The 12521-nt window shown below is 37.2% G+C and overlaps 1 protein-coding gene across 7 annotated transcripts in view; it reads left to right on the top strand.

Annotated features, from left to right (window-relative positions):
- The window catches only part of LOC103788657 (uncharacterized), a 304484-nt gene extending 295181 nt beyond the window's left edge, over nt 1-9303 (top strand). For all 7 annotated transcript variants that reach the window (XM_078353346.1, XM_078353347.1, XM_078353344.1 and 4 more), the window contains one exon: nt 7153-9303. The gene's annotated coding sequence lies outside the window, so the exon portion shown is untranslated. The remainder of the gene's footprint in view (nt 1-7152) is intronic.
- The last annotated feature ends 3218 nt before the right edge of the window (nt 9304-12521 follow it).

The raw sequence follows: 12521 nt of genomic DNA, 5'->3' as shown, positions 1-12521 counted from the left end.
TGTGTACTGGAGATTCTCACCAGGAAAATAAGACAAGAAAAAAAATATCTGTATTGGCAGATGACATAATCTTGTACATAGAAAATAATGAATCCACTAAAAATTATTAGAACTGATAAGCAAGATTATCAAGGTTGCAGGTTACAAGATCAACATACCATTTCATACCCACTACCTGGCTAGAATAAAAAGTCAGATAGCAAGTATTGATGAGGATATGGAGAAATGGGAATTCTTACACACTGCCGGTGAGAATGTAAAATGATTCAGCCTCTTTGAAAACCAGAGAGGAATCTCTTCAGATGATCGAACATGGAGCTACCTTAGGATCCAGCATTTTCACTCCTAGATATAGATAGTAGATAGATAGATAGATAGACAGACAGATAGGATAAATGAAAGCATGTATTCACACAGAAATTTGTACATGAATGCTTATAGCAATTCATATTATTTATAATAGCTAAAAGGTATAAACAGCCCAATATCTATCCATCCATTCATTAATGGATGAATAGATAAATTAAATGCAGTCTATTTATATAATGGCATACCAGTTGGTCATAAAAAGAAATGGAGTACTGATACATGATAAAACCTGAGTGAACATTGAAAATGTCATGCTAAATGAAAGAAGCCCATAACAAAAGGCCATATACCACATAATTCCATTCATATAAAAGCCCAGAATCTATAGAGACAGATTATATTTGTGGTTGCTTGGGTGTTTGTGGCTGGTAGAGAAGGAAGGGATGTGGCATGGGAGGAGGGGTGAGAACTAAAAGATATGGAGTTTCTTTTCTCTTTTTGACAAAAATATTCTAAAATTGACTGTGGTAATAGTTGTACCTATGTTTGAATGCACTAAAAATCATTGATTTTTAAACCTTTAGTGGATAAATGGCACAATATGTGAATTACATCTCAATAAAGCTATTTAAGAATTAACCAATCATTTCCCCCCAGATCTGCATATAGTTCTGTCTTCTTCATGACATTCTGTTAACCAAGCAAGATACTAAGTACCTTGGAAGTTATTCTAGACCTCCCTCTTTACCTTTTCCCCAGTGTCTAATTCTTTTTCCCATCTGCTTCCTAAAAATCTCCCTGACCTACTCCATTCTCTCCATCCCTCTAGCATTCTCTTAATTTATGGTCTTTTTAAAAATAATATTTCTCTTGATATGCCTTCCTGTGCTACATGTTGAGTATGAAGGGAGTGGTATTGAAATTGATGGTGTATGTGGACGGAGGATTAATTGAGGGATATATTTATTTGCAATCCAGTACAGTTATTTATTTATTTATTTTTGTTGTTTTATTTGAAGAGTTTTAGGCAATGACAATGATACTGGCAGGGGTCTACTCCCATCTCTACACCCTTAATATCTCTCACTGTTTTTCTCCATTTGTGTAATTTTCTTTGTTAGAGTGATGCATTTTAGGCTGAATGGGGAAGCTATAGACATCATCTAGCCCAACTTTGTAGTTTTGATCATGTACTTGGCTCATTTTATTTCCTTCCTCTCATTTCTCACTTCCAAGCAACCAGAAATTTCTATTTTACTTTCATAGTGCAAAAATTAGCAAAATATCTATGTTTCCATATACATATATATATATATTTGCTATGAAAATATAAGATAATTATTTGAAGAAATTACAAAGCAATAAAAAATAAATCTTGGGAACAAATAAAGTAATTTGGGGGTCATTTACTTTCAGCCTAAAGGATTTCCTATAGTATTTCTTGTAAGATGGCTCTGGTAGCAACAAAATTTCTGTTTTTATTTATCTGGGAAATTTTCTATTTTGATTTTATTTTTGATTGCTAGCTATGCTAGTATAGGAATCTTGGTTGACTTATTAATTTTCTATAAAGGGGAATATTGTAAAGGTCAAGAATTCTCTAATATAGGGTAATGTTATCTGTGAAAAAGGAGATGGTCAGAAATAATGAAAATGATTAATACATTAATAGTTAAAATTATTTTACAATGAGCATTATTGTGATTGACTTTTCTGGAAGATGAAATGTACAATGTTTAGTAAGTTGGAAAAGATTATTTGGCAGAACAGATGACAGCTCTGGAAAGTTGAACTTCTATTTGTTTAGGTGGTTTTAAGGAGAATACCTAGATTGGATTCCCTACATCTGAATAACAAGGATTATCAACTTGATAAATATAGAGACTGGACTTTTAAAAATATATATCCAAAGATGATTTGACACTGGAAGAACAGCTTATTGTAAACTGACAGGAATGTTCCAACCTAGACATGAGCACTTTCACAATAATTAAACTGTATGGGCAGCAAGTGTGAAATCAAAGTTTTGCCCGGTCAGTACAGAAACACAACACAGAAATTAGGTCATCTTAAGTATGTCAGAGCTGAAGCAACCTAACGTACTCCATTTAGGACCCCATCTAGGGACGACCTGTCAGGGAGCACAGTGCATGGCTTCATCAACTAAGACTCTCCCTGCAGAGAGAATGCCTTTTACATCTTCTCTTCCAGACTTCATCTTCCCTGCATGGCAATATATAGTGTATATTCATATATAAAACAGCACACAACCAAACTGTCATTGCTTCAGTATGGAAAAAACAACTGATTGTGATTAATTTAGCATCAACTGTTCCCTGTGTCTGATTAGACTGCAGTTTGCTTTGGTGATGATGTCCGACATGTGTCCAGAACTGAGAGACATGAGTACTGTCTATTTCCTCAGCCATTAACATGTCAGATTTTCATATGTGTGTTTTATTAGCTAAACTTTCAGAGAACACATTTTTCTCTGTTTTGAAATTATTTCACCTCAGGGTCATTAATATTCCTTTACCATTTTTCTCTCTTTATACGAGAAAATAAACTTCACTATATATTCCAATATATAAAGAATATAAATTGGCCTGCACTAACATGAAAATGTTGACACATTACTTACTTTCCATGAAACAAATAAAACTAATTTGCACATTTAAATAACTATAGTTACAGTTTACAAGTAAGACCTAAAGTTAAATACATAGTGCTTAATTAATAACCACCTCAAAAAAAAAAACACTTTGTTAAAGGCCTAAGTCAGCATCTAATATCTGTGTATAATTTTTTTCTCTTTTTCTTTTTTCTTTTTTTTTTTAATTTTTTATTGGATTTTAGGTTTTGGGGTACATGAACAGAGCATGCAAGCATAGGTACACACATGGCAGTGTGCTTTGCTTCCCTTCTCCCCTTCACCCACATTTGGCATTTCTCCCCAGGCTATCCCTCCCCACCTCCCCCTCCCACTTGCCCTCCCCTTTTCCCCCCAATAGACCCCAGTGTTTAGTACTCCCCTTTTTGTGTCCATGTGTTCTCATTTTTCATCACCCGCCTATGAGTGAGAATATGCGGTGTTTCATTTTCTGTTCTTGTGTCAGTTTGCTGAGGACGATGTTCTCCAGATTCATCCATATCCCTACAAATGACACAAACTCATCATTTCTGATTGCTGCATAATATTCCATGGTGTATATGTGCCACATTTTTCCAATCCAGTCTATTATCAATGGGCATTTGGGTTGATTCCAGGTCTTTGCTATTGTAAACAGTGCTGCAATGAACATTCGTGTGCATGTGTCCTTATAGTAGAATGATTTATAGTCTTTTGGAGATATACCCAGTAATGGGATTGCTGGGTCAAATGGAATTTCTATTTCTAAGGCCTTGAGGAATCGCCACACTGTCTTCCACAATGGTTGAACTAATTTACACTCCCACCAACAGTGTAAAAGTGTTCCTTTTTCTCCACATCCTCTCCAGCATCTGTTGTCTCCAGATTTTTTAATGATTGCCATTCTAACTGGCGTGAGATGGTATCTCAATGTGGTTTTGATTTGCATCTCTCTGATGACCAGTGACGATGAGCATTTTTTCATATGATTGTTGGCCTCATATATGTCTTCTTTCATAAAGTGTATAATTTTTAAATCATTTGTTTCTCCTTACCCGTAATAGAACATTCTCAGTCTAAGGAAGCTATCTCACCAATTGTCAGAAAGGATCAATCAGGTATAGTCAGGATGAACAATTCGAGCAATGAAGAGCAATTGGCCAACTTCTGCATGCCTGAGGTGACTATTCCAGGAGAAATTACCCTAGCCCCTGCCCCTCAAATATGTTTCTTTTTTTTTTTTTTTTTTTTTTGGAGGTTTCAGTGGGATGGGAGAATCACAAGGAATCAGGTGTTCAGAGGAATGCATTGAGTAGAGGTGAGGAACTAGGATGCTGAAAAGTAAAAAAAGGAGAGAAGGAGAGGAAGAAAGAGGAAGAAAAAGAGGGAGAGAGAACAGGAATATTGCTTCATTCTAAAAATGGGTATTAATAATGGCTGATCAATATTTTGTGTATTTAAAATGGAGAACTCTATAAATATTTATTGAGTTTACTTGTTCCAGTTCTCAGTTGAAGTCCTGGATATCCTTATTAATTTTCTGTCTTGTTGAGTCTACATCTCGTTATGGGTCTTATGTGTCTGGGTATTAAGATCTCTTATTGTTGCATTGATCCTTTTACCACTGTATTTTTGTTGCTTTGAAATCTATTTTATTAAATGTGAGAATTGCAACTCCTGCTTTTTGTTTATTTATTTATTTTTGCTCTCCATTTGGTTGGTAAATTTTTCTCCAACCCTTTGTTTTGAGTCTTTGTGTATCTTTGGATATACCATTAGGTTTTGGCTGTATCTTTTGATTGGGGGATTTAGTCGATTTAAATTTAGGGTTACTGCCATTTGATGTAACTGGCTATTTTATCCATTCGTTGATGTAAATTCTTCTTTATGTTGATGCTCTTTACCTTTTGGTATTTTTTAGAAAGGCTCATACTGGTTGTTCCTTTCTATGTATAATGCTTCTTTCAGAAGTTCTTGTAAAGCAGGCCTGGTGGTAATAAAATCTCTGAGTACTTGCTTGTTTATAAAAGATTTTATTTTTCCTTCAATTGCGAAGCTTAGTTTGGCAGGATATGAGATTCTAGGCTGAAAGTTCTGTTCTTTAAGTATGTTGAATATTGGCCCCCACTCTCTTCTGGCTTGTAGGGTCTCCACTGAGAGATCTGCTGTAAGTCTAATAGGCTTCCCTTTATGGGTAACCTGGCCTTTCTCTCTGGCTGCCCTTAGTATTTTCTCCTTCATTTCGATCCTGGTGAATCTAACAATTATTCATTAGAGCCTTGGGGTTGCTCTTCTTGAGGAATATCTTTGTGGTGTTCTCTATATTACCTGGGGTTGAATAGTGTCCTGCTTTGATATATTGAGAAAATTTTCCTGGATAATATCCTGAAAAGTATTTTCCAGCTTGGATTCATTCTCTCCATCACATTCAGGTACACCAATCAAACATAGATTGGGTCTTTTCACATAGTCCCATATTTCTTGGAGACTTTGCTCATTCCTTTTCATCCTTTTTTCTCTATTCTTGTCTTGTCATTTTATTTCATTAAGTTGGTCTTCAACCTCTGATATCCTTTCTTCTGCTTGATCCATTCTGCTATTTAAACTTGTGCATATTTCACTAAGTTCTCATGTTGTATTTTTCAACTCTGTTAGTTCATTTATATTCCTCTCTATATTGTCTATTCTTTTCAGCATTTCATCAAACCTTTTTTCAAGGTCTTAGTTTCTTTACATTGGGTTAGAACAAGTTCTTAGTTTCTTTACATTGGGTTAGAACAAATTCTTAGTTTCTTTACATTGGGTTAGAATATTTTTCCAGATTAATATTTCAGGAGACAAGAAAGCTAGACAAAGCAAATCAATGTTTTGTCAAGATGTTACTGAATGTAACAAAAGACAGCAAATGAACAGCATTGAACACATCAAATACATGCAATTCAGTTAGAACTGATTTATCCTCAAAACAGAACCAGAGGCTAAAATATAGATATGTTCCTTCTATGTAGATGTGCTATATACTATGTGCTGTGTGCTACCGCCTTCTGGCAGCTAGTCAGCCTGTACCTTAGGTTCCTGGGAAAAAGGCATAGTACAAACTGTGTGTGTGAGAGAGAGAGAGAGAGAGAGAGAGAGAGAGAGAGAGAGTGTGTGTGTGTGTGTGTGTGTGTGTGTGTGTGTGTAGGACATTGGACCCAGATTCCTATGTGGCACAAACTTTGTGTGTGCATGTGTGTGTGTGTCTGCGTCTGTGTCTGTGTCTGTGTCTGTGTCTGTGTCTGTGTCTGTGTCTGTGTAGGACTTTGGACCCAGATTCCTATGTGGGACTCCTGGTTTTGGCCTAGGTCGTGGGATCTCCTATTGCCCCTCTACTCTAATACCCAGATAAAGTTTTTTCAAATTTGATGTCCCAAGCAATACAATTTATACAAGAAAGTATAAATCATAATATTCAGTGCTCAAATTTGAAAAATAGTATTAAACCAAGTTAAGGGTCTCCTTAAAACTTTTCACATGCATTAATTTTCTATATTGTATGTTGTGAATGGTCACAACTGAGATATTATACTATACTCTCTTTTCATCTAAATTCTTTCCTTTAGCTCTGTAATTCTCATTAATATCCAAGTAAAATATCCAGTGGAATGTTTTGACCTAGAGTAAACTCTGGGCTCTTAGGGCCCTTTACCCAAGTCTCATCCACTGTCTTGGCATTTGAAGTTGTGCCAGTCAGAAGGAAAGAAGCATACATAACTAAATGAAGTTGCCCACCCTGAGGCTTTCCATGTCTACTGGTATGGGGTAGTCCCAAACCTATTTTATTGGGTGATGCATGATGGGAAACCCTCCATAAATGGAGCTGAGATCATAATCCCCAAATAAGGAAATCCAGATATAAAAGGGCATTCCAACAGAGACAAGGGTTTTTGAGTATTGTTTCTCATACTGAATCTCTACCCAGAAGCACTGTGGTACTTGGCTTACCCCATACCAGCCCTCCTCTTCAGGCACTTCTACCTAGAGGGAGGTCTGGTGACATAAAAAATGTTTAGCATTCCCTGTTGGTCTTAAGATTGTCACAACAAATGTACTTATTCATGGATACTGAATTGTAATCATCTGTATAATATTATTCTGACCACAGCAAAAGATAAACTTTGCAATTTACAGAGAGCTTTTAATAATATTTTATGTAATTAATATTTTTATTTTAGAAAAGGACCAAAAACTAAGGCATGGAGAGGAACTCTGAAATGAATATGTTCTAGCTGAAATACTGAAGAATATCCCATAAGGCATCAGGAATCATCTAATGCTTCATTTTCAAAGAGTGCCTGCTGGCAGGCAATGCTCAAACTTCCTACAGATTGGCAGAAAAAATAATTATTGTGACTCCACTGTGCAAGATGAATGGGAAAGAAAGGGTCCTGGTACACAGAACTTCATTTTCAATAAAGTCTCCTAAAGAGAATAGAGAGCAACAACTGAACACTCAATTTTATTCTTTGTTCAGCTTGCTGGATCACAAGAAATGCTTCTTTCTGAAGTGTTTTTTCTTAGAAAATAAGATAATGTGAAGCAGGCTGGAAGAGTAGGGATTGCACTCATTTCAGAATCAAACAAACCAGGAATCGAATAATCACCTCTTCTACTTTCTACCTATGTACCTTGAACAGATTCATTAACTTTTCTAAGCCTCAGTTAGCCCACCCCACACGTGAAGATAATAATACCAAACGTGAATGATTAACATGTGACTATCACCTTGAAATGTTTATGGCTCATAATAGGCATTCTATACATTAGGTCTCTACTAGGCTAAAATGAGAACAAAGCAAATAAGAAAATACTAAAGGCAGAATAGCACAAACAAGAAGGATAAGTCTTGTGTCTACACTTGTTATTCCACAGAAAAATCATTGTACCTAATTTGATCATAGGTCATATAACTCATCTTTGGCAAAATACAGCATTTTATGGTGTGAAATGAGCTATAAACCTGACAGTCAGATATAGCAATGGTAAAGGATAAAACTAATCACGCTGTTGGTGGATAGGAAGAAGCCTTATTTCACCTAACTTTAGGAAGTTCTTGGAAGACAATAGATTCATCATCTGGGAAGCAAAGTTTGGTTTATTTTGATTTTACTTTAGAGCCAGTGTCTGAAAAAAAATTCTATACTATTTGCCAAATATAAGAAACTGATGATACAAAATTGGAAATAATGATTGAATATTAGAATCAAATGTGGTAGCTAGTTTAAATGTCAATGTCGGTTGTTCTTTAAACACTTCCACTTACAACTTTAGGATTGAAGAGGCCTTCGAGCTTGTTTTGACCTAGACTGCACTTTTAGTGTGGCCCTGAGGTTATTATCCTGACACACTTGATGCTCAATTTTGCTGAAGCATCATAATGAAGACCAACGTGTTAAAGGTGAAATAAAACCAGACTGCTTGAAAGCAGATGTATTCTCCCGAGGATAGTTCAAGAGAATTGGAATGTGGGTTGGGGTACCCTGTATCAAATAAGGATTTGCTAGAAAGCACATTAGCCAGGAGAGATAATACAAGAGTCAGTGCCAGGATACTCCAGAGCGGGGTCCCCAACTCTCAAGGCCAGACTGGTACCAGTCTATGCCTGTTAGGAATCAGGCCACACAGGAGGAGGTCAGCAGTAGGCAGCAAGCATTACTGCCTGAGCTCCACCTCCTATCAGATGAGCACCAGCATTAGATTATCATAGGAGCACAAATTCTGTTGTAAACTGTGCATGTGAGGGATCTAGGTAGCGTGCTCCTTATGAGACTCTAATGCCTGATGAGCTGCAGTTGGAACAGTTTCATCCCAAAACCATCCCCCCATCCAAACTCCGTGGGAAAACTGTCTTCCACAAAACTGGTTCTTGGTGCCAAAAAGATTGGGGACAACTGCTCTGGTGCATCAGGCAATGTTTGATTGAAAAACCAGAATCACTGTAAGTATCAATGGAACCCAGAGAGATGTCCATGGAAAGCCACAAGCCTCTCCACCACATCTTCTGGGAATAGGGTTGCCTCTTCACTTTGGCCCTGGAGTCACAGTTCCTCTCTTTAGCAGCCTCTAAGCCAGAACCATAAGGGGAAAGGGATTTTTGGAAATGTAGTTTTCAGCCTTAGAAGGGCATAGTTGCTGAGTTGGTAAGAGACAACCCACCTCACCTGGTTATAGTGTATGCCCAGATATCCTGACTCTTTCTGGAGAGCAGTGAGAGTGTCACAGAATGTTTGGAAAGATGGATGTACCATAGTACTTCTTTTAGCATTCTTTCCGTGAGAACTCAGTGGATAAAAGTAGAAACAAAATGACTTGGTCAAATATCAAAATCAAGACAAAAGACAAATCAAGAATGTGTGGAGTAATATTTATGTGGCAGGTGTTAAGTGATTTATGAGCATTATTTCATTTACTTTCACAACATAGATTCTTTTTCTTTCATTTCACAGACAATGCAAATTTATTTGTAAGGGTGAAATAAAGATCTCTGAATCATTAAACCAGTAGATGATAAAGTCAGTATAAACCAAGTTTGGATCTAAACACAGAGCCACTGCTACCACACCATATCATATCCCATCAAGGGGCTAGAAAGATAATTAGCTGGACATGGTGGCACGTGCCTGTAATCCCAGCTACTCAGGAGGCTGAGCCAGTAGAATTGCCTGAACCCAGGAGGCGGAGGTTGCGGTGAGTCGAGATCGCGCCATTGCACTCCAGCCTGGGTAACAAGAGTGAAACTCCGTCTCAAAAAAAAAAAAAAAATGAAAGATTGACATTGCTTTTAGTAAGATACAAGTATTTTCATTATTAATTCAAGTCTACATTGGCATTATTTAACTTTTAATGTGTATTTTGTGGCATATCCTACCTGCATCAGAATGACTGGGAGAATCAGCTTTTTTTTTTTTTTGGAGTCTTGCTCTGTCACCAGGCTGGAGTGCAGTCGCGCGATCTCAGCTCACTGCAATCTCCACCTCCTGGGTTCAAACAATTCTCCTGCCTCAACCTCCAGAGTAGCTGGGACTACAGGCGTGTACCATCATGCCCAGGTAATTTTTGTATTTCTGGTATAGACGAGGTTTCACCATGCTGGCCAGGATGGTCTTGATCTCTTGACCACCTCAGCCTCCCAAAGTGCTGAGATTACAGGCATGAGCCACCATGCCCAGCTAAGAATCAGCATTTTAAACTAGCTCTCTGGGTGATTAATGTTTAGCTTTCAGTTTGAGAACTGCTGATTTAGACATTTTCTCAATCATCAGGGTGAACACAGAATTTGGCTACGGGCAGGAGCCAATTTTTCTGCCACTAATATTAGGATATACTAAAATACATAATTATATAAAGATTCTGCAAAATACAAAATTAGAGGTAATTCAAACTTTTGCCTTCTTTGTAAATATCATTGCTTTACATGATTGCCTTCTGGAATGAAATAACATGTTGTGATTATTTCCAAATAAAAGGAATCTCAAATAAAAAAGTATAAATGTTTACTTTTTTCTAGGAAAAAGCAGTAGTCATAAAAGGCTATTTTCAAATGTATAATACTGTCGTCTGTGATTCCTTTTGTCCCCAGGTAATTGTTACCCCTTTTGAAAGCAGCTGCATTGTTAACGTCAATTAACAATGCACTTGAATCCATTTTGGTTTCCTACACAATGACCTAGTACACTCAGCACGCCAGTGACCCTGGCAGACAGAACAGTACTTTGAAGTACTTAACAGTCATTACTCAGAAACTGTGTAATGACTGGTCCTAGTTTCCAAGTAGAATATAATAATCTTAATTGTAGAGACATCTCTTTTTGACTGAGAGATCTGCGCTAGATTGAAGCTTATGCTCGAAATGAATTCAGCAGCACAAGGAAAATTAAGAGAATAACCATGAAATTTCAAGTGTGTCACCTTGAGGATTTAAGCAAGTAACAAATTTCTTATTATTCTCTTCTCTGTAGAGCTAAATGTTTGTGCTTTTATTTTTATTATTTTTTTTTTGAGTCGGAGTTTCGCTGTTGTTACCCAAACTGGAGTGCAATGGCACGATCTCGGCTCACCGCAGCCTCCACCTTCTGGGTTCAAGCAATTCTCCTGCCTCAGCCTCCCAAGTAGCTGGGACTACAGGCGTGAACCACCATGCCCAGCTAATTTTTTTGTATTTTTGGTAGAGATGGGGTTTCACCTTGTTGACCAGGATGGTCTCAATCTCTTGACCTCGTGATCCACCTGCCTCGGCCTCCCAAAGTGCTGGGATTACAGGCTTGAGCCACCGCGCCCGGCCATGTTTGTGCTTTTAATTTTCTTATCCAGTAACCAACACATTAAAAACAAAACAAAACCCAAAAAACAGTTCTTATGCCCAGAATGCCTTCACAAACTGAAAGCACAAAATATTTAGATTTGATAACCTGAAGAACATACAAGTTAACTTAAGATAATTAAGTATTATAATTGAGAAACATAATGGACATGACTTTTTTCAAGGCTTCTTGAAAAAAATATAAATTAAAAGATGTTATTATAAACATACCAAATTGGAAAAATTTGGTCCATTAGACACTGCTAACTTTCTTCCCAGAAATTTCACCCCTGACTCCTCCACTCTCAGTTGCTTATTCCTGACTACAGGATGGGTTCTACCACATGGAAACCATGAAGAACCAGAACTTTGTTCCAGAACTGCCTTCCTGGTAAAGTCTTCTTTCTGGTGACTTTCCATATGTTCGACACCACGTTCCCTCAATTCCTATAGAATACATATTTTTGATTACTTGATCTGGATTTCAGATTGTGGATCTGTGACCTTTTTAACTTCTGGTTTTCTGGGACCCATCTCACCTGTCTTAATTATTTTTTATTTTTCTTGATGCTCCTATACATGCCCCAGACATGTGATACTTTGCTCTTCCCTGGAGGTCCTGGTGGTTTCTCTAACCCACTCAATCACCTTTCATTTCAGTGAGAAAGATTAGGAAACCAGTCTTTCCCCAGATCTCATTTTATTGTAGGAGTTTTCAAACCTTCTCTTAATGTAGCTATGAGAATTAAATGAAATGACACATGAAAGGTACCCAGTGTCTATATACATACAGCACCTGTTGCTTGGCAGGTCCTCAAGAACTGAAGCTAATTCTTCCTTATTTTGTTACTCTCATAATGCTTTGACACATATAAAAATTTTGTAATGTTTCTGTTTCATGCAGTAGTTCGTCTACTGTTTCTAAACAAATGCAGCATCCAATAAATTTTTTAAATCTCCGGGGTAAGAATTATATGCTCTAGTTCATTTGAAAGCCCCATTGCCTAGCACCAGGCTGGGCATGATAGTGTGTGTACAATAAATAATTACTGAAATGAATTAAAGTGAATGGAGAGCTGGAAGAGTTTGGATGGCAGTTGCCAGGCCGCCTGTTACACATTATTCCTGACAGAATGTCTCCCATGAATTAATGATTCAGAACACCAGGTGGTCAGCTACAAGCTTCCTAAAAAGGGAAACAAGCAGGAGGAGAGAAGGATTTAGCACGAAAGCCTAAGTTTTACC

Source organism: Callithrix jacchus, chromosome 16 (assembly GCF_049354715.1).
Source record: "Callithrix jacchus isolate 240 chromosome 16, calJac240_pri, whole genome shotgun sequence".
Lineage (NCBI taxonomy): Eukaryota > Metazoa > Chordata > Mammalia > Primates > Cebidae > Callithrix > Callithrix jacchus.
The sequence above is the reverse complement of the archived record's forward strand: the minus strand, read 5'-3'. Positions and strand labels throughout refer to the sequence as shown.